The sequence below is a fragment of the Apis cerana genome, linkage group LG6, assembly GCF_029169275.1.
Source record: "Apis cerana isolate GH-2021 linkage group LG6, AcerK_1.0, whole genome shotgun sequence".
In the NCBI taxonomy this organism is placed as follows: Eukaryota; Metazoa; Arthropoda; class Insecta; order Hymenoptera; family Apidae; genus Apis; species Apis cerana.
The window spans coordinates 11,437,310-11,461,281 of NC_083857.1; the positions used below are offsets into that span (position 1 = coordinate 11,437,310).

Below are 23,972 nucleotides of genomic sequence, written 5' to 3' on the forward strand. Positions count from 1 at the left end.
TTAAATCCACGAAACGCGTATTTTCAATTCTATCCCATAAATTCAAAAACTGGACTCCAATATACATCCTTTTCAAGTCACAAATCGCAAGCACAAAAGTCGTCGCACAACGGTAATCACGCCCGTCTCTCGATATCCACTCACGCAGGTGGCGCAAAGGTGATTACATTGTTGTTAACCGTGACGCGTTGAGAATAACCGGATCGTATATCAAAACGCGTCCCGGATCTCGCGGGGAAGTCGCGACCCCTTTCACCTCATCGCGATCAAGGTTGTCGAGGACTCGTTGATTTGTGCTCGTGCCCTTTCAAACCCTACGATGCTCGCAACATCTTTCTCCGAGCATCGAAATTCAATTCTCCCTTATTGAAACGATGGATAAGGCGGAACCGCGTTTCACGCCGAATTGGAAATAGACCGATTTTAGACCCTTTGAATACGGATTGCTCCCGGTCGATTCTCGCTCGATTTCTCTCGCAATCACTGGTTTACGAAACCGACGTCGCCCTCACAGTGATTCGAAATGACGGGGATGGAGATTTTGTAAGCAATCGAGGAATGGGTGTTACAGGATTTTATTGGAGATTAATTTGTAGTTGGAACTAGAAATCGTAAGTTGAACAAGAATCGAAGATCGGATGTTTAGACAGAAGATTTCATCGTAATTAAACGAATCAAATTATCAAGGATGATGGAAGAAGTTTATGAAGAAAGATCAGCTTTATCTGCTATTCAGGATCAACGAACCTCGAATGATGATTCAGCAATTCGAACGGCGATTAATATTTATTTATGTTTGTATGGAATACGGTAATGAAATTAGTTCGAGCAAAGATGATTTAATTTTTCGTTATTATAAATAACGAAATTATTTCTGTTTATTAAGAAATTGATAAGGAAGAGAAGGAAAATAGCGATATAGATATATAGAATGAATGAAAAATAATAGAAAAATGATAAAAATGAGAGAACATTATTAGGATTTGCTCTCAATAAAATAAGATCATATGATATTTTATCGAGGATATATCTTGGTAATTATGTTACTATTGAAATATTAGAATATAAAAGTTTTATACGTTAATTCGTGCGTGAAATCATTTTAAGTTAGCCAAGAAATTCACCGAACGGGTGAAATCGTGTAGAATTGTTGGTTCGGCCATGCAGAAAAAGATTTGGAGCGCAAAGGGTTAACATTCCCAACGAAATAAATATCTGCATCGAACAGAAATAAATAAATAATCCTCGCTTTATCAAAAAAAGATTTGACGTGTCAGTATTTCCAAAAGATAGAGAAAGGGAGAAAGAAAGAGGGAGAGTCTCGTGGAAAATTCCGTCTTTCCGGTTGCCAGGCCTCCAGGTTGTCTCCAACAGTCGTGATCTTTTTCCCTCCCTTTGATCAAAAGTCTTTCCCCAATCAGAGGATTGATTGCTCGAGATGAAACGGAATCCATCCAGCGTCCGACTGGATTCCATTACGAACGGTGGCCAAGCTGAATGCCAAATCGCCGCCGCGATTCTGTTTGTCCCAGAAATGCTAACGAACTGCCAATGCGCACCTTCGACAGCCAGACCGTCTTCAAAGCTTCTAAATCCCCTCTCCCTCGAGCTTTCACCGATTCATCAGGATCGTTCACCTGAAATCTCGCCGAGTCTCGATCGCTAAGCCGAAGATCTCGAGCGGATTCGATGAATACACCCCGTTAAACTATCGGCTCGAGGGAGGGTGGAAGGAACAAAGGAAGGCTCGCGTCTTTTCTCCACTGCAAACGAGATTTGGGGATATATCTCGGGAATCAACGGGCGAGTCCAATCTCCGATTTTTCAGAGTCAAAGGTAATCGTATCGGCAAGTCCTTTTTTTGAAAAAAAAAAACAAAGAAAACACTTGATTAGATTCCACGTTTCCACTGTTGCGTGTTTATAAATATAAAAAATGTCACGAATTCTTTATTTCTCCAAAGAAATATAAGAAATTGTCAATCGGGGCTTTGTCGATCGATATACTTGTTGCGTCACGATCCAATTTTCTTTTTTCTTTTTTCGAGGCGTATCTGATCGTTATCGAGAACCTGAGAGAGGGGAAAATAGAGTTAGAGGCGAAGAAGGAAGTTGGCGTAGGATTTACCGGGAAACGAAGGGGAAAACTTGTCCCGGAGAGTCGTAAATAACGGATAATCCGGGTGTAATTCATATTTTACGAGGATGTAAGGCCGGTTCGATCTTCTTCGAGTAATCGAACGCGTGGCGGAGTTTGAGTGTAGTAAGCGTGTAAAGGATATAGCGTGGATTGATCTATGCGTCGTGACTCCGGAAGGTGACTTACATGGTTGGCTTGGAAAAGGAGCGAGATAGTGAAAGTTGAATTGCGAGGCGGGGGAAGATATATACAGTAGCGGGTGGAACTTTGAGACCACTAACTTCGTGATAGATTATACGCGCCCGCTATTGAATTATAGCGGGAGAGAAAAAATTGTGCAATGATGTTTAAGAAGCTCAAAGTCACTTTTTATGTAGGTAAGCTATTCATATCAGTGTTCGAATGCAAAATATGCAAAAACAGCTAAGAATTTTTAGAATACACGCAATTTTTTCTTTTAATTCTCATTGTTGTTTACGTATCATGTACGTTTATATATTTATGCGAAATTCGTATCTATACGAATGTGAAATATAAATCTTCACTTTTTTAACAATCTAATAAATCTCTATTTCAATGATTTAATTTTTGTGAGGTTATAAATAAAAAAATTCTTTCTTCTAATTCAATTAATAATATACAAAGTTTATACGCAAAGTTTTTAAAAATATACTTAAAGAGTTATTCTATAAAACGAAGAGATTCACTTTACACAATAATTTATCCCTCTATATCAAGTTAATAATTTAAAAGTACGGAAAATTAAATATTCGCGTGTACACGCGTATAACAATCGTATAACAATCACCGAAAAGGTTAACGAGCACGTGACATAACCTCAACATGACGGGATCCATCCACTCGAGATCTCGAACCGGTCAATCCGTACCCGGAAACTAATTCAAAGTCCCTATTCGAGCACCAGGCTTCCGTGAAAAACCGTGCTCCTGGGTGTTCCGTATTATTCGACCTATCTCGGCGATAAATATCGGCGTGCACGCGGTGGCAAGCTCGTGGCGAAGCGCATGTACCCGCTACTACCGGTCGGGAATATTTACACAGCCATTCGATTTATCGCCGACCCTTCTCCCTCTCGCGCGAAAATTGAAATATATTTCTGGCCAAGCTTCGCTTCGATTTTATTGGCCCTCTCTATTCGATTCCATCGAATTTCGCCCTCTGTGATTGGTCGCCGTTGATTCGTTCTAACGATCGACAGATGTCGTTCGCAACGATGGACGATTCGTAAGATGGTTTACTGTGAACACATTGTGTAAACACAGTATGAAGGCATGTTTGTATAGACGTTATGTGTGTATCCGTTAATTGGTCAGTATTGTCGAATCGTGCGTATAAAATGGAGCGTCAGAAAAAGGATATTCTATTAAGGATTGAGGTAATACTTTTAATATATTCGTAATTTTTTGAAATTATTAAAATTATTAAAATTATATTACGGTCGAGTTTCGGGGAATGGAAATAGTGATTTTGCCCGAGGAGTTGAGAGAAATCGAGAGTTGTTGTTGAATTGCATTTTAATAGGGTTATGTTTCGAAACTGTTGTTTGCAAATATATATATTACGGTGTGTAGTGTTGGTGTAGCGAAATTGGTGAACGAGGAGTTATGCTAAGTCGGTGTCATCACCCTATTGAATAGAATATTTATGAGAGCACTCGAGTAAGGATATTTTGAGAGCGACCTAGATATATCGATGGTTGGCATTAATCGTTTATCGATCGAGCCGAGAGTTGAGGTTAACCCTGGGAACATTGTACTGTTTCTACAGATATTGTTTTAGGAATCTCGTTAGAAGGAAATGAATATTAATATCGAACGGATTTGTTTGCTTTCTACTACCAGTTATATGATATTCGAAGAAATTATTAGAAAATTATTGAATCTTATCTGATATTTTTTTCCATAATTATATTCGCCTCACTTTTTTTTTTCTCTTCAACAACGATGCAACGATTCCCCAGCGATTCTCTTCTGTTCCATATTTTCGGTTTTATGACCGGATCGAATGTTTTTTCCGGGTGCCACGTGTCTATCTATATGTAAACGAATCGTAAAAAAAGAAGGAAGCAGAAGTTACAACGAGCGCAATATGGTCTCGTATTTCGGATCGGTAAAACGGTTGGACCGGTTTCTCGTTCAGGCCAGGATTTCCTTCCTGTTTGGTTCTCATCCCCAGTTCGTGTCTCGACACTTTCCTCGCGTAGCGATGCGCGCGAGTTGGACGAGAGAGTTGGAGGAAAGTTGGAGGTTGGATGAACTCCAGCTGCAGCCGCCGACCCCTGACGATAGTTGGTTTTACCAAGATCGATGCGCTCCCTCTTCCGGGGTATTTCCGACGTTACTGATGCACGGTGTTTAGAGATTTCGCGGAGTGGCGTAACTTGTAGATTCGGCAACTTGTAAACGCGATCGTTGCGAATATGGAATATGAAATATGGAAGAGTATAAATAAATTATTAAATGCAATATTCGTATAGCAGCTTGACAAATTATATTATTCTACGTTATCAATTTTTTTTGATAATTTGTTAATTAGCATTGTTTGATTTATAAAAATAATTTTTAAAATTTAAAAAATTCACAATTAAACGAACGAGGTAAAAATCTCTAAATTGTTCGTCCTGTTATTTGAATAATAAATAAACGCGCACGTATGTGTATAATCAATTTTAATCAATGAAAATATTCGGATAAAAAGCAAGAAAAAAAAATGTTTCGACCTAATTGTATTCGGTGATCAATGGACTCTCGACAATGGACGCTCGTCGAGTTTTGTAAAGCCTGTGAGGAAATACTATACTGACGGCTCGTAGAGAGAATTTATACGTATGAATGCCCGCAAGGCACGTATCCTTTGACTATTTTTGATCGAGAATAATAATTTGGAGAAGAGTGAGTGTATGTATCGATTAAAAATAAGATGGTTCTATTTGAATGCTAATTAAAAAAGAATTAAAAGAAATAACTGAATAAGGGATTTAAGAAAATTCGATAATAAATTTTGATGAGTCTAAAATGTGTTTTATCGAAATATTAATAAAATTTTAATGATTATAATATATTACGTATTACGTGGTCGATGAAAAGATAATGGGTTCGTGATATCATCGTGATTACAGCATTTGACTCTCGATTGATGCGATTGGTGCTTGACAATAAATATTCTGTATTACGATATCACGGATGAATAATGCATGGTGCTTCTCTCATAAGCGTTATCCATAGATAGCCTCGACGCCTTCCTGATGGTAGGTAGTTAGGAACAGTTTTTCCAACATCGATGTATAACGATGAAGCAAGTAAATATCGCGTGCTTTCCCATAATACGGCCATGATTAATTATTACGGGTGTGTGTTGATACAGCAAATATTTGGATACCGCGTCTCTATATATTCTTTCCTCGAATATTTGCCCTGCTTTCAGGAAATATCCAGGTATATCGATCGAAGGCAAAAATTTTGCAGCAAAACGAATATTTATTAAATTCGATAGAAATAACAATTTTTTTTATATTTACACAAAAAAGAACACAATAAAGAATTTAAAGGATATCTCTCTCTGCCAAATTAAATGAATGAAATGAAAATGTCTTACGCAGAGAGAGAGAGAGAAAGAGAGAAAAATACGAAACGAAACAACATTAAACCAATATTGGGAAATTAATCGAAAAGATATTTTGATCCTTGAGAAACAAATCCTTTCCACTTTTTTTTTTTTTTTCACAAGCTCAATTGGCGCTCGGTTTCTCCTTCAAAACACCGGGCGTTGCAAAGCGTTTTCGTCGAAACGCGCGCGAATAATGCACGACGAACCGGTGCACGCGTGTCAAAGCGCGGAACAAAACGCGAGGCCGCGACGTTGAAACGCACGACGCGGCTTACGGTAGCCCGCCGCGGATTATGAGCACTACTACGTACCCGATGAATTGAGGGGGCGAACAATGAACGCCAACCAACCGAGACAAAGATGTGTGTTCAGCCTGAGATTTTGTTCCGCAAATCTGCCGGATCTAAACGGATCGACGAACGCGAGCCGTGGCGGGGAATGGAAATGGCGGCAAAGTCGCCTCGAGATGCTCCTGTTTCGAGCTCGGATTCTTTGAATTGGATTGTTCGTTTCTTGGGAACTGAACGGAGAGAGAGAAGGGTAATGGAATTTTGCGAGTTTAATTGAAAATCGGGCGGAATTATTGCAAGGCGAGGATGCGTTTCCAAGTAAAAACTTTGTTGCGAATATTTTTTAAGCATTTTCCAAAATCTTAACAAATTCATCGAGAAATTAAGGGATTCTTTAATGCGAGAATAATTATTTTAATTATTAGCGAATTAAACGTTGAATGTTATATTTTTAAATAAAAGATTCCTCCAAAATTCTGCACGCTTCGTACCTTAACGAATTTAACCGTTCGTTGAAAGACATTTATAAAAGCATTGTTATACTTTCAACCTATTAATTGGAAAATAAAATATCATGGTTGCTTCGAGTTTCTTCGTCGACGTTAAAACTTTTCATCGGCAGGTTCTTTGAAATTAATTTAAAAAACCGTACATGATAATTTCAAAATATGAAAATATCAACCCGAGACGAAACGAGGCATGAAACGATAAAGGGCAGCGACACCTGAAAGGCCTCCGCCGATTCACGCCACCTCGAACGAAAACCACCTCGAATCCTTCTCCTCTCTTCCATTGCCTCTTTCTCAGTCATAGAGAGAGAGAGACGGATACACGGCCGACAGCCGTGGCCGGAAACCAACCCTCCTCGTGGCAACTGCATCCCAATGAATACCGTTCGCGGGACAAAAAGGCTGGCGCTGCGGGTACGAAAGTGAAAATAATTTAATTCGAAAGCGCGCCGTTCCGTTTCCTTTTGCTTTGGGTCCCCCGATTGTCCCGGTGAATGTCGCGCGTTCCGTGACGTCGCGACGTGTAAAACGGCCGGCAGGGAGAGGAGGGGGATATTGATGGCGCGTGGAAACGGCGAGGGAGACGCGGATCGCGTATTGTGCGAAACATCGAACAAAAGGGACCACGATAAACAATTCCTGTTACAGTGGAGGAGAGGCGCGAACACCCCATATTTCCAAGATAACTTGTGCCGAGGAGGTGGCTCGCAGAGAGAGGCGTGGTGTCTATTCAGAATATTCACGCGACACCGCCGTTTCCTCTGTTTTAATGCGAACACCATTTCCGAGTTTTCACGTTTCCAACTGGCTGGAACGGATTAGATTAGGCTGCATGCGCGTGAAATAGGATTTTAATGATATTTCTTCCCTCCGGACGGGAGGGAACACGTCTTTGGGACACGGATCGAGTTGAGAGATGGATCTCGTAAATTGGGGAATTTGAACGGAGGGAGAATTTTTTTGGTGATATTACGGAGAATACAGAGAATGGATTTTATATTTAATCTGTTAGTATTTAAGGATGGATGAAGAGTACTCGAATAATTGTTATAATAACAGAATTAAAGTTAATAATAATTGTACGCATATTTGCAAAAATATGACACTTTTTTCAAACCATAAATATCAAGTGCGGAAGGAATAGATGAAATATTCTCTTAAAAATTCTCTCTTACTACGTGTGAAAAGTTAAATCGAAGCACCAGTGACATTTTTATCTTTCCTTTTCCAAGGCGACCTTTGACCGAGATTAATCATCAATCGATAATCTCCTCTTCTGTTGCAGGTAAACCGGCCAAATTACAAGCAAACTTGTAAACAGCCTCATCAAAGTGAACCATTTCAATTGGACGACACTCTTCCAAAAGGTAGCCCACTTCCTCTAGATCGATTTTGCCTATACTCGATACGCGACTCGCCTCGAATTTCCGCATTTCCTCTCCGAACCGATATCTTGATTTCGCCAGGGAATTCCGTTCGCGATCTCCTCTGGATATGTTTATTCGACTGCAATACCTATTTGCATGCAATAACCTGGACTCACGCGTGATTTAGAGGGATGGTTCATTTCTCCTGGCCTTTGATTCCGCTTGTACGTATAAACAAGGCTGTTTGTCCCTCTAATGAATCACGATCATCGCGAATATATTTATTCGACGGTAGAAACGCCGCGTTTTGCGAGAAGGGAGAAAGTATAATAGAGGTTCTCGTTCGCAGAAAAATTCGTGGAATTTTGCTTGGAACTTTTTCTATAAATATTACCGTTAATGTAGCCACGCGATATTTGTATTTGTTTCGTCTATCTCGCGATCGAAAAGTGGATCCGATTGTTTTCGCAAAATTTTCTTCCCATCAAGCCGGTTTATTTATAGATCGTTCAATTCGATATCTCTCTTTTACTCTTAATAATTCGAAAGATCCAAGATATCTGTGAATTCGAATATTTTATCGGATCGATCGAAAGGAATAGAATATAAAGAAAAATTAAATGTGAAATGGATCAAAGTCTATATCGAATATATTAAATTTTTTTAAATTAAATTAAATTAAATTAAATTTTTATTGTTATATGATTTTGATAATTTTCATCGAGTTTATTTCATGACGAATGTTTATCGAATTGATCGAGAATTTACGAGAAACTCGTTCAACTCGTATTGATAAACCACTTAACTCTCAAGTAACTCGATAGACTCAGCGAATTTAGCAAGTTGCGATTTTGACAAATTTTTGGCGACTTTCAACGAATCTCTCTTCGAGTCTAACTTCTTGGTGGTTCGAGAACTTTGCTTTTAACCGTGGCCGACTTTCATCGAGGAGTACACCACGGTTGAAAATTCGAAATACTTTGTTGGGTAAGTGAATGTCGACCCGAATTTTATTAATCAGAAACGAGTTGATAAAAATTAAATTCAAAGGGGGATAAATATAAAAAGAAAGGAGAATATCGAGGTAGGCTCAAAGAGAATTTTCGAGAATGATACAATTTTCTCTATTCATAGATGACAAGTGAAAACGTTCACGTGGATGGATTTTCAATTCAATTTCCTCTATTGTCGCAAAAAAAAAAAAAATTTCACAAATTTCAAACATTTTTCACCTGAAAAATTTTTAGTTGATCGAAGAAATATGTATTGATTTAATTTGGAAAAATTATTGTAACGATTTATAATTTTTAATGAACCATTAAAAATATTTTGATGTTTTTTAATCGGTAGAAATAATTTTATCACGGCAAATTGCAAAATGGTAAAGGAAATAAATTCTAATTGAAATATTATTCACAACTTTGAACAATAACTGGTACAATCATTTTGGTTACAATTGATATTTCAAAAATATTTTTACGATTTCAATTCGCGATATTTCCGACAAATTATTCAAATTGTCCATTTTTAATTTACAATGATTATATTTTGATATAAAGAAGAAAATGAAATAAAGGGAAACAAGCAAACGATGTAACAATCGTGTGCTATTCTACAAAAATTTCTCTTCTCTTCTGAATTTTGGTGCAAATTTCGGGATCGATATTTAACAATTGAAAAAGTTTGTCGTTCGATAATATGCAATTCGATAATAAAAAGTTTTTTTTTTCCTTTTTTTTTTTTTTTTGTTTCCCAGAACAAAATTACCGATTCGAATATAGAAAAATATTTTTTCCACGGTAGTAGTGTACAATTGGTGGTATTGTATACAATCGATAAATAAATCCTGTTGGTGGAATACTGTTTCCATTGTTACGAATTTTTATCCAGTGTTTATACATCTGGATTAAAAACTATAAATATATTCAAGAAAAGACTCGTTCACGCCGCATTAAAGCTTAAGTTTTCGCGTAAATCCGTCGATTCTCGAAACGGATTGGTCAGGATACAATGACTGACTGGTCGAGATAAACAAAAAAAAAAAAATCAAATTTTCAAAAATCTAAAAAATATCGTTTGTATCGGGATTCAGTAACGAGAAAAAAAACAACTTTTTTAGCTCTGTGCATCGCAGATAACTTTAAAGTAAAAATGGAATATTTTTCAAAAAAGAAGAGAAATGGAATCGAAATAATAGTTTGAACGTGTTACGCGTGTAAATGTTTTGCAATCGTTTTTCTTTCGTTAATCAGTGTACATTCGTTTTATTTTTTTTTTTCTAGCAAGAGACAAAGAGACCGCTTGTTACAATTTTAATCTCATTATCTTCGTTAAGAGAATGAAGAGTAGCGAAAGGATAGGCTTGCTTCTAACCAATAAACTTTTCAACGCTGTTTAAATGAACAAATGAATCCCATTGTGAAAGGATCTTCAAGCTCTTTCGATAATTATCCAACTATTCTAATTAATTCATGAATTAATTCGTTCCGTATAGTTGCAAGCGAAATCGTTTCCACTAGTTTTAAAGAAACAAAATTTGTCAAAATCTATACCATCAATTTTTTTTGGTAAAAAAAATTATTGAGACTTATATATTTTATACGTATACCTATAATTAATAATCTTAACTTTTGCTTTTTTAAAATATCGATAAAATTTTTAAGGGAAACGATAAAGAAAACTTTTTATTTTAAAATAGATCTCCTCCATTATTATTCGACATAATTTTTTGAGAGCAATTCTTTACGTATTTATCTTCATCCTTCTTGAATTTCATTTCCAAGAGCTCCTTTACGTAAGCAAAGCAAGTAAGATAATTTCAACTTCGTTCGTGGCCAACATCGATCGAGAGTATTTATTTCGAGGTGAACAACACGAGTTACAGCGCGAGGAGGATTTTTTGCCCGGAAGGATTTATCGGGGCTGACATCTTCCGAAGATGAAATTTACATAACGAAGCTGGGCCCCATCACGGCATCGAAATGTTTGGACCCGTGTCGCTGAATATTAATTTATGATGAAATTGATACCTCCGCTTCACGCCTTTCATTTCTCTGAATTACGATCCCTCTTTAATGATAATTTTTTTCGCGCGCAAGGCGGATACCAATTTGACCGGTTCGCAAGATTTTTCGCCCGATAATGGGCCCACTTGTTTGGAGAGTCGATTGTTTGATTTAAGATACGCCATTTCAATATTAATATCTCCGTACTCGAAAAAAAAAAAGAAATAATAATAATAACCGAAAAGCCGAACTCTAAAATATTTTATATTAACAACGATAAATATAATACATATTCAATTTCATCCGCATCGATTATCATCATTATCATTACACATCAGAAACACATCAATTTTCATTTTTATCATTATATCCCCCCCTCTTTCGCGTAATAAATCCCCGTAATAAATCTTCATTATTTCCACGATCCAAGTTAATTCTTCATCAAACGCTCGAAAACAATAAATCTATCCATCCACCGCCAATTTCCAAACTCGCAGCTTTTTTTAATCTCTCCTCCTGGTTCGCAAAGAAGAAGAAAAAAAAAACTTCTATTTCCCCGTCGTATTCAAACCGTATCCGACGCGAGGAGAGTTCGGAGAGAACGTGATCGTGAAAAGCGAATTCCCAGCGTGGAAAACTAGAGGAGGTCCTCGATTAAATATGGACCCCGTTTAACCCAATTCGTGGTGGTCGCACGACCATCCCTCCTCCTCCTCCTCGTTGGACACGATTCGTGCAGGGCCCTTAAGCGGCTTAAACATTCGAGGCACGCGCAGCTGCTGCCATTCGTGCGCTTACGCGTACTTACGTCTTCCAACCCCTGAAAACGCAATTCGATGGAGTCGTCGCACCACCCTCCCTCGAAATTTTTCCAGAAATCGAGGGATCGAACTTCTTGGCTCGATGCAAAAATTGCTTGATCGTGTCGTTGACGAGGACGTAATCGATGCTAGTGCTCGAACTAATGGAAGGAGAGGGCTGCTGGTCCGGTGTTAGAGAGGAGCTAATAGGATTTTGGTGGTTACCGAATTATGGCGGAACCGTGCATAGTTGTCGGGTTAGTGGATAGTTGATCCTTTCAGGATTACACGTGGCCGTGTAACGAGGTATCCTTAATTTTGGGGAGGGTTAATTTTCTGTTTCTTCTGTTTTGGAAAATTACTTTGCGCTTTGAACAGAGTGAGGAAAGGAGGAAGAAAGGGGAGAATGGATCTTTGTATTCGTGAATATTTTCAATAGTGGAGGAGATACATAACTCTATAATAATATGAGAGGATCGTTGCATGGATTTTTAATTCCTGATCACGGAGAGGAGGAGTCGTTGTGAGGTTTCTGGTGAAACTTGACGCGGTTAGTTCGTTTTTCATTTAATTTAAGCAGAACGAGAACACTTTTCAACCAACCTTGAGCTTGAACGGATAACGGATGAGTTACGTTATATAAAGTTAAGTGAAGAAAGAATATTTCGACAATATTTATTTCGAGTAATTTTTAAATGAGATTTAAATTTGAAAAACAGAGGAGAAAAAAGAGGTCGGAGGATAAATTCTTAAGGCAGAGCAAGCAAGCTTGTTCCTCACGAGGCAGAACCACGTAGGCTGTTTATTTCGGTTCGCGCTGTTCGCCAAACACTTGGCCGTCGAACTGTAGAAAAATAAAAGCTGTTTCGTATCGAGTAATCGCTTCGAAAGTGTTGAAACTTTCTTCGGCATTCCAATGAACTGTTTCCAGCCGCTCTGCATCAGAATGCAGAAAAACGCTTCGGGAGCCTGGTTGTAAAATCGATAGCCGATTTGTCTGGCCGTGTTTCCAATACGAAACGTTAAACGACAAATTAGATAAGAATCGTCTCCTAAAAATTACAATCTTCTTTCAAATAACACTATCCCATATTCAAATTTAATTCAATTTTTAAAGAATTTATTAAAAGTTAAACGTCACTTCGAAATCGTTTAAAAATCAAAGAAACGATATTCAAATTTCTATTAAATCGTTTCTATTTCGTTTCGTTTCCGTTTCGAATTATTTGGAGAAGGATATTGAGAAATTGGAAACAGAGGAAGAGCTAACGGAACCAACGCTGCGACACGACACTCGACCAACCCCCAACACGTTTAAATCACATCCCAACATTTAAATAACTCCCCCGCGAAGGAAAGGGACACTCGTAAACCTTTCAGAAACCGCTATTTCCGCCCCCTTTAATAACACGGTGGAGCCCGTATCTCCATGTTGCATAACATTTTCCTTCATTCATACGTCGGATAGGTTTACGCGGCCGATGAGAAGTCGATTAACATAACAAGCGAGCCGTTTGTTCACCTTCTAACGGGTTATATTATCGGGGTCATCGTGATAAAGCACGAGCTCGTTCTCTTCGGGGTGGAAGTATCGGCTAGCTCGACTCGGCCTAACAATAAGACATCATCGAGGGAAGCACCGGCGAAAATTCTAACCTCGAAAATGTGTCTCGATGCACGAGGAGAAGGGAGGGAAGGCTCCAGCATTACCGGTAATGAAATGGTTCAGCCAATGATTCTCCAACTTCTTCGTTTTAATTGATATTCTTCCAACGAACATAATCTAACTTGCGCGTCTTTCGCACAACAACGAGTGGCGTTTTCATTGAATTTTCATTACCTCTCGTATTGGAGTGGAAAATGGAGCGAGTTTCTCTCCGAGTAGCCTTTAATTTTTCAGAAAACGAAGGATAGACGGAAGTCCATATCTACGAAACGTCATATCCTGTTTCACTGAACCTTTTAACCCCTCAATTTACAATTCGTGCGTCGATCAAATATAAGTAACATGTGTGTGTGACAAACACTTACTAATTTTCTTGGCCGCAATATATATTTCCTTGAAAAATATTAAAAAAAAATTAGAAAAGTAGCTTTAAAAATGTCATCAAAAAGGATGTTAAGCGTTGTTGATGAAAGTTTTTTAAATAACGATAATGACAGTAATAATTTTACTTCCTATATTGGTTATAAAAGATGATATCTCGACCAAATCGTGAAATGGCTCGACGTGTGACATTTCTTGTCATTTATGGAATTTAAACCAAGTAAGTTAGGATTAAGTTGGTGAATGGATGGGTGAGAATATTTTTTCAAATCGATTTCGTTACTTTCGAAAGTGTCTGTAGAGGAATAATGGAAAAGCAAGTCACAATGACGATTACAATGACGTTATATACACGGTTTAAAACGGCTAATAACGATGCTGTTAACGTAATGATAGGTCGTAATCCGGAGCGGCGAAATCTCTCGTGTATTTAGCTGGGGATCCTCGCCGAGGCGACAAAGCCCAGCGCGACAAAAACGTTTTAATGTACGTAATTACTCGTGGCCGTGTTCGATGACCGTTCTCTGCTCGATCCGCGAATTTAAATATTCTAAAATGGATTGGACGCGAGCGTCGATAACTCGATTAATTCGTGAAGGAAGAATTTCTTTGATTATTTCGATGTATGTATTTTACAGATTTGAACTAATATATATCCAGGTCATAGATAATTAATTTTTCAAAAAAAAAAAAAAATTTATAATATCGCAGAAAAATAAGCGTACTGGAAATTGTACAAAAATATTCCAAGTAACACTAAACAAAGGAGAAAATTCGAAACAGTTTCGACCAACTCGATGTTCATTTTCATTTGAGGAAATGAATTAGTCCTGAAGATAAACTCTCAAACAGAAACGATATTCTGCGAATTGAATATTCGAAAACTTTGGATGATCCAAAAATTACGAGGATTCCATGGATAAGGAAATTATTATATATCGCGCGTTCTTCGAATTCCGTGGAAACGCGAAACGAATGCGTCGTGGCTCGGTTTTCGACGCCAGGCCGACGAGTTTTGCGATCGTCGATTAAATCCCCTTTATCGAGGAATAATTACGGCCGAGAATATCGGTCGTGTTGGATCAACTGCAAAACTGCAAAAATCCAGCCGACCTATTTACCCGAAATGGAAAATGGCACGCCTCGACACCGCTCTGTATCTCTCGATAACGCATCCTTCCGGATGGATTTCCAGTTGGCTTTTTACTTCCGATAATGCGCTCCACGCGTTTCATTTTTCTCTCGGCGTGAAAACGAACGGTGAAAATTATTTATTCTTTTTTTTTTTTTTTTTATTCGTAAAGTCAAAGTTTTCATTGAAATTTTTCGAATAAAAATTTGGAAATTCCTTTTCGTGATATTTTATATCGGAAGACGCTTTATCTTTGCATGGCAGCCCCTTTTTTGATCGATGTTTCTTGTTACTTTGGCATGCTCCTAGCATCTGTCGTATCTGTCTCCCGGATTCCAGATGCGATTCCTCGACCCTTCTATCAAAGTTTTTCTTTCGCCATATTGCCGCGGATGAAAAATTCATTACTCCCGTCGTTTCTTTGGGAAATGATGGAAAATCGTATATCGATCGTTTCGAGAAATCTGCGCCAAAGTGGAGTGTATTAGAAATATATAATTTGAACGATGATAATTTATTTATTATTTAAGCTCAAATATTGATTCGACGGGGGAGAAAAATTTCCATATGCATATTTCGAAATATTTCGATGCGTAAAATTATTGAATTATTCCTGGCTTTTATCCCGAAAAGTGTTAATGAAGCGGACGTATGAAAGAACTCGATTATAGAACGAGGATTGACGAAATAAATAATAATAAAAAGATGATAGAAGTGGACGATAGTATGGTTACAAACATTATAATAATTCCACAACAAGTTCTCCTATATTTTACTTTCACATTCCAACTACCCGCCAAGTATCTACACCTACATAACTTCCGCCAAATTACCACGAATTCCTCCTCAAATGTAATTAACGTGGCTATACCTGAAATCCAACCGTGGAACAACTTTGACCAAGTTGCATTAAGCCATCCGGATGAATTAACCGGTCAACCAACGCGGTTCGATTCTGATCGACGGTTAAATTGAAACTCGCAAAAATAATATTCATCGCTCCTAATTTATTAACGTTCGCATGCGAAGTTTAAAAGCCGTTGCCCGCGGCGGCCATTTTCGATTAAACGTGTATAATTGTAACCTCGTAAATGTTTCTGGACCGGAAGCAACAGCCGTGGCTTTTATCGAAACACCTTTGAACCGGCTCTCTCTCCCCCCCTCTCTCTCTCTCTCTGCTTTTCTCTCCGCCACGTTTCTTCCTCTTTGTCTTTTTTATTTTTCTTGATTGAAGGTGTAACGAAAGAAAGGTAGTAGTGGCGTGCACGTTAATTTCAACTGGAAACCGAGGAATAACTGTGGTTTCGATACTTTTTGCGTTTTAACGTGATGCAACGTTTCTTATTACCGGGTATCGAAGGAACGGTACTCGAACGCTTCCCTATATATTAATAATAATTGGAACAACTCTTTCTTGCCGTTTCGTTCGTAATTAAGGTTAATTTTGCCGAGAAGAAGTAAAGAGCGTGAATTAAAATTTAATCGATTCAGATTAAATTATTCGCGGGTAGAAAAGAAAAATTTCTCTTCGAAAGAATTTTTATCTCCGTCGATGAACTCCGTTTAAGAATTTGACCGAATGTATTTTATCTCAGAATTCAAAGAATGGAATAAAAAAAGAAGAAGAAGAAAGAACAATTGTGCGATGGAAAGATATATTTATATAATGCAAAATTGAATATCGCGAGAGAGGAATCGGTAAGAATATTTCATTGCTCGCGTGCATTGCTGAGATTTAATTCTCGCTGGGATTCAATTGTGCCTGCGGGGGGTTATGCTATCGTCTTGGAAGTAACATTAAAATTTGGATTACCAGTCTACGACGGCTGAATAAACGGAGTTTAAAAGAGGAGAAGAAGCAAGAAGGCCGAAATTGTATTAAAATGCAATTTTATATTCGTGCTCCGTTTGATTGTCCGTTTAAAGTTCTCGCCGTTTTCTTTAATTTATGTCGCGAGTATTTATCTCACGTTTATCTCCCGCTCCATTTACCCGAGATAGATCTACGAAATTTACATTTCACGTTTCCCTAGTCTCCGTACGTTGCATAATTGCACGGCCAGCATATGATGTATTAATATTTAATCCAAAAACGAAAGAAATAATACAAACACAAACTCCGACCAATCGAAATCCGTCCACGAAAAATATTCACAACAATTTCCTAGCTACTATTCTTAATTAATTACTCCCAACCTAATTAAAAAGAAAGGAAAAAAGGAAGACCAAGAAGAAATAATCCGAAAATCCGAGCGGACCGATCAAAACGAGCTTCCCCCGACCGGAAGCCGTGTCCCCCAGGAATTTAATATCCGAGCCCTTACACGCCGTCCAACTTACATTTGGTCGCGTGGCAGGTGCTCCATCAGTGGTCCATTCCCAAACGGCTTACTAGCCCTACACGATCACTTTCTCTTCGCGTGTAACGTGCGTGTAACGCGGCCGTAGGCGCGCGAGCGCAGGATGGCAATCATTATAAATAACTTAGCCGACAGCGACGTCGCTGTAACACAATGGGGGCTTCGCTCGCGGTGGAAACGGCCGCGATAAATAACCGGGTAATAATAAAAAGCCGCGCGAAAGGGGCCAGAGATCGGCCGTTCGGTTAAAGGAGCGTTATTTCCAACGAACAGGAACGAATCGGGTAATGTACAGGGGCCACGGACAATGCGTTGAACCACGGAGAACGAGGGAGAGAGAGAGAGGGAGAGAGAAGGCCGCGTGTCCCAGCGAATCCAAGCCCCGTTATTAAGCGCTTTGGCGAGCAACCCGTACGGAAAATCGTGAACGAGAGCCCGTGGACCGTGCGACCAATGACTCAACTCGGCCGCGCCATCTACCTCGGCCAATCGGATCGAACGGGACGGGGGAATCGCGCAAGATTTACATGGTTCAAGATCGAAATTCGATTCGATTCGGATTCCGTTGTGTTCTCCGGAATTTCCGTGGAACGAGTGAATAATTTAGGTTTTTCTGGAGGTTTTTGAGGAGGAAGGAAATAACGCGAGAGAGGAAATTCTTGTTAGAAAGCTGCGTTGAAAGATTTTCGTTCGAGAGACACTTCATCGTCGTGCTCGATGAAATATATAAAGGAAAGGCAAACTTATGGTTAATTGAAAACATTTAAATCATGGAGGAGGTTTTTGAATAGGGAGGAAGGGAGGTTTAAGAATTCGAGTGAAATTAAACTCTCTGTTACAAAGTTCTGTCCATTGAAAAAGTCAAAGAGCGTCGGTTCTCTTCTATTCAGGGTGTCTGAATTATCAAATCTTTACATTCCGAGAACTTGCTCCTTTCAATATAATTCATCGAGCGGAGCCATATTTTACGGGGAAACTTTCACGGCACGGCAAACTTGAGGCTCGAGCTCGAAAATCGAGGGGCGATTAAAAAAAAAAAAGGGAAAAAATATCCTTTTCGATCCTTCAATTCCGCCATGTTTGCTCCAAATGTCAGGTTTATTCTATCTGTTGGTTAACTATCGGAGGGGGGAGATCCCCGGTGGCACAAAGGACTCGGAGAATTCCGTGGCCGAATTTAATTATTCCGGACAGGGGCTAATGAAGTTGGCGAAGATTAATTGACTCGACGTTTAAAACGTATAATGGAGCGTGTTGGAGAAAAAGTTGGTAGAGATGGTAACTTCGTTGGAATATAATTACCCTCGAGTTGTATACTTACGGTGTCTGTCTGCGGTATTCGTAGCGGGGAATTCATCTCGATTCTTGCGAGTCTGTGCGGCGGGGGAATTGAATATGCATCGACAGTGTTTCCACTTCTGATTAAGTAAATTTAATCGTAGCCCGAGTTTGGCTTCAAATGTGTTCCTTCCAGGCCATCTTTGTATACTTTGCCCAAAGGAGGATGTTGCACCGAACGAGAGACTTTGGACTTGGTAATTTTTCGGAATTGAGGGATAAAATTCAATTATATCATCACGAGTTATCTTGGCGAAAATAATAATATCATCGATTGAAATTAAGTATAAATATTTTTTAATATACGATCGTTAAACATTGTTGAAATGTATCAATTTAATCACACGAATAACGAAATATTCATAATGTCGTTTTTGCTTAAATCTTTCTTTCTTTTTTTTTTTTTTTTCATTAAAAGTCAGGGAAAAACGCCTTAAAAGAGACGGGAAGGTTTATTTTCTGACAAAAGACCTGTAACGGATGACGAAGAACGACTGTGTCGACATATACCTGTGCCTCTCTGATATGTACATGTATTCGTCCATGCGTGAGCAAATGTCTGGAAACCGAGATTTTATATATCTTTTTTTTTGTGTGTGTGTATTTTAAAGCAGAACGCGTGAAACAATAATATTTGCCCGGTTCTGTTATTCAAAAAGAAATATTTCATCATCTTTTTCATTTATTTTATCGGTTTCTGTGTGTTATTAGCGTTCGTGATATTGACATCTAAAAATTGTAATTTTACAAATATCAATATTTTTTTTTATTCATAAAATGTAGATGTTAAATAATTTTTAATGGGAAAATTTTTGTTCGCTTGAAAATTCTACAATGGAGATATTAAGTAGAGTATTTTGTGTTTGATTTATTTTATGTCTTTTTTTTTCTTGCAGTTCGAAAGTTTTAATTGAATCTGTTTAACGATTATTAAATCTAGAAATGTAGACGAGTATGATACTTTAAATTGGAATTTTATGTGTATTTGTAAAAAAACGAGCCGTCATTTTCATAGAGTTTGCGTTACATTGCATTGCGTACATTGCGAGGTAGATGCAATGTGGTAGATTATTAAATACTTTTTCCAATAATTTTTTTATATTTTTTGCCGCAAGGTTTCTAGAGTGCTTGTAGAAACGCAAAAAAAAAAAAAAAAGAAGAAAAAAAAATTGATGCTCATGGGGTGCTTCCATTTTTAACGCGTTTCTCGTCGCTTTTAATCATTAAAGCTTGTTTTTTGTAACTTCAAATAGAATATTATAACAGACACGTTGCAGTGTCATGAAAAAAAAATGGAATAATAAAAAGGAGGACACGTTAATTTATTACACGGCGCCCTCTTCATAGAATAAATACACTAAAGAGATTATTTCGTCAAACGATGAATCAAATTGAGGGATAAAAATTCGCATATTTTTTTCGGCCATTCGTATTATCGTTGTTTCAAATAACACATCTATCGTGTACCCGTTGAGAGATATTTCGTACAAATCTTTACACGAAAACGAAAAATAAAACATCGTTTATTTTCATCCAATCGTGAAATATTTTATTTAATCTTCAAACGCATAAGAATTTCAAAACATTTTGAAATTGCCAATTTCGCGATACCATAAAATTCTTTACCCATACATTCTACGATTAAATTTTAAATAAAAAAAAAAACCAAAATAAGCACGTTGTAACAAAATAAGTAACAAAATTAATAGGTGAAGCATCTCGTGATTTTGTATGAAAAATAAAATAAGAACATACAAAGTCTCGATCACACTGCTTCAACAAATTTTCACCCGTTCCAATATTTTATTCATCCTCCTCCATCGAATCGCGTATTCTTATCGCCCTCTGCACAAAGAAGCACGCTCTTGGTAGTTCGTAAACTAGCTCGTTTCCGATCTAATTCAGATATACCGATTGAAACATGGAGTGAGAAACAGGGGATCCCCCTCGCGCCATCCAAATAATGATTCTCTCGAATCTCGAAAATAAATGCCTCTAAACTATTCCACGATTTTTGTGCACATAGTGAAATCATCGATGGAAAGAGGAAGATTACCATATTCTTCTCAATTCTTCCAATCTCTTATTTATTAATTAAAATTCAAACTTCCAACTTGTTCCGCTTGCACGCTTTCGTTGGCAATTTTTTTAGAAATCGTTCGATTTTTCCAAGTCACTAAGATTATCTTGGCGACATTCGTCGATGAGACGACGATGGCGCGCGTGCCGATGTTCGGTGGACATTTTCGAGGGGACGCTCTTTTTCAATTCCGGTTGCCAGGGAAATACGCGTCGATTTACGTGCAAATTACAGCTCGTTGTTCGTGGCCGGGGCTTTCCAATCGCGCGCACGCCGAGAACGGCTCCGCGGCCGAAACCTCGTTCCGGAAATTGCAATGTATCCGGTCGGCCAAGTTCCCGGCCCGTGCTCTGTGCGCGGGAAAGTAATTAAAGCTTTCGTGTTTCCGGTCCATTGCCGCTCAAATTTTGTTGCGTTACAACACTGGCCTCGATCCAATCGAAATTTCGAAAGTTATTCGTCTCCTTACCCGTTGAGGAGGGAATTCGTTTCGTCGGATTTTCCGATTTTATTTTCTCATCGTTCCAAAAGTTCCTTTTCAAAAGCTTTGTTACGCCGCTTTTGCTTTAATACGTGGACGGGTCGATCTTTCTTTGCTCGCCTCGTTTCCTTTCTTCTTTGCATTCTATATACCAAAGTGGATTAATCCGCGTGTTGGGAATCGAAATTTTGAATTTGGAAGTAAAATGGATCGAGCTGTGGATTGCAGAAAGGTGATCGGTCGATTTTCGAGGATATTTATTTTTTTTTATTCGTTTCGATGTAGATTCTCTAATTTTGTATGCGAGAACGTAGATTGATTGCGCTATATAGGGGGTTACTATTTAATAGGTTTCCGTTCGGATTGTATAAATATTCGATTCATCGTCCGCGAAGAGATAAATGTTTTGCTAGTTTTCAGTTTGAATATACGTTCATAAATTATCCTGACTGTTTCTTTTATTTTTTTTTTTTTCACCTAATTTGAATATATCTTTCTTGCGAAAAATTTAAACAAATATCGAGATCATTTTCTCTTTCCAAAAAAAAAATGAATAAATAAATAAACAGAAAATGATATATGATTGCACGAATATTCTCGAAATAATCTCGAAACTGAACCTCTTCTATTCTTTCCAATTCCAAGAAAATTAACAATTTTTTCGCGACATGATCTACTCGATAGATCGAGTAGATCGCGGAAAAAGAAGGAATTCTCAGGCGAACTCGGATGAGCGGTTTCGAATGGAATTTTTTCGCGGTTTGCTTTATTGAATGATATTATATCTCGGCAGTGATCCTGTGGACGCTTTTTGTATCCGTGTTTAGCCTATAAAACTTGACTTCGAAAATTCGTACGTGAAAGGAAAAAAAAGAAAGGGGAAAAAGAGGTAGTTCAGCCTCGCTCGTGTCGCGACGATACGATGGAAAGTTTAGAAAAAGTTCATTGGTTGGGACAAGAGTAGAAATTTGCGGATAATCCTCGACGTCGAATCGAATGTCGAGGGCTTCTCGAAAGAGAGCTCGCGTATCGATCCTCTCTTTGTCCGACTCTTTTTCGTTAGAAAATATTCGTTCCATTTCGATCTTATGGAATTCAAATATTGCATCGATGTAATTGCATCGAGCGAAATGGCAAATGGAGCGGTAAAACTCCCCTTCCACCGGTGAAATACCTTTGTTTTCAGAATCCTTACTTTTCCCCCTTATTTTATGTGCAGGATATACGATCGAAATCATTCTTTCGACGTGTTTTTCCATCGCTTACTTGTCTTATCCATTGTCTTTCACGACTCATTCACTTATTATTCACGTGTCCCGCGATGACGAATAAAGATCGGAAGATTTATAAATAACAACAACAAACGAGAATAAAATTCCATCGACGAAAAAAGAAATAGTTTCTTTACACGGCTTGTCGTCCCAATTATCGAGTCATTTTTCGTTCGACGGGTGAAGAAGGAAGCGAACCAAACACGATATCGATTGAACGAGGCGGGAGGGGTCGAGTAGACGCGAAGCCAGACACGTCTGCTCACCCTTGCCCCCGGGTATCGTTTAAACTGGAGCGAAGCCCTTTGCGGCGTGTCTTAACCGGAATTTGGCCGCGATGAGGAGGAAGGCGAACAACCTCTGCTCCTCTTTTCTCTGCGACTCGAGGATTTGTCCACGTTCGAGAAAACGAGATAAAGATCGACATTCCCTTTAGCCTTTGCACGTGATTCGAGAGGGGTTGAATCGAGGAGGATGGATCGGCTCGTGGATTGCTTTACGAGCCCGCGAGAGAATGAAACAGTTATTTTTGTACGTCGCTCGTCCGGTGTTTGGGGAGGTTGGAGGATTATGCGGGTGAATCATGGATGGAAATATGTATTTATTTTTACGTATCTATTTTTTTTTCTTTTTAGAAATAGATAGGATCCATTTGGCGAAATTAAAATTGCGATGAATTTTTTTTTTCTTTTCTTCAGATTTCGTTCTAATCGATTGAATTATACAAATTATATCCGCCTCGAAACATGGTAATCGAATCAGGTTCTTCGAAAGAAAAACTGTGTAGAATCTCGGAACCGCGTTGTGAAATTTATAAAAATCTTTGAAAAATCGGAAAATTTTTCTTAGTTAAAGGATCGTTTTCCTATATTGCGTAGATGTTTCTCGAGTTTTTTGGGTTTCGTGGAAAATATTTTTATCGGATTGTTATATTACGCGTAGCTAATATAACGTCTTGTTCGATTATTTTATTCAGAGTTCTGAGGAAATTTTTGGTTTCGATATCTTTAATAATATCCGGTTAATTAGGATCATTTAGAAAATTACATCAATCCTGATACGCGTTAATGCAGTATCCATTCTGATGTAACAAGATCAGGTATCAAAGTTCTCGTGTTCGTGCATCTAATTAGAAACTTGAATTCCCTTTTTAACGTTGAAAATTCTTTTAATAAGTAAATTAGATAAAATACTTTAAAGTTTATAAATTCAATTCAGATAATTAATTAATACAATATTAATCGTAAAATTCTTGAGTTATATTTTTTATGTATATGACTATTATTGCTTCAAAAAGTAGAAATCTGAATCCCCTTTTAAAAATCCTTTCGATGATAAATTAAATTTTGAGTTGTATTTAATCTTTCATCGACTTTCATAAAAAAAAAAAAAGATAGAACATGCCTAAAAATTATTGCTTCGAATCAAAATTCTTGCATACGTGTACAGATAATGAGATCTCTAATAATAATTCTGGCTAGTTTTAATCATATCAGGATAAGTCGCGCGAAAAGCGACGTTTCATT

General features: G+C 38.0%; 1 protein-coding gene across 2 annotated transcripts in view; it reads left to right on the forward strand.

Annotated features, from left to right (window-relative positions):
• Nucleotides 1–23,972, forward strand: part of LOC107994067 (fat-like cadherin-related tumor suppressor homolog) — a 466,334-nt gene that overhangs the window by 112,965 nt on the left and 329,397 nt on the right. The window contains exon 3 of one of the 2 annotated variants that reach the window (XM_062076345.1): nt 7,851–7,932. The exons of the other annotated variant lie outside the window; for it this stretch is intronic. The gene's annotated coding sequence lies outside the window, so the exon portion shown is untranslated. The remainder of the gene's footprint in view (nt 1–7,850; nt 7,933–23,972) is intronic. 2 annotated transcript variants of the gene reach the window in all.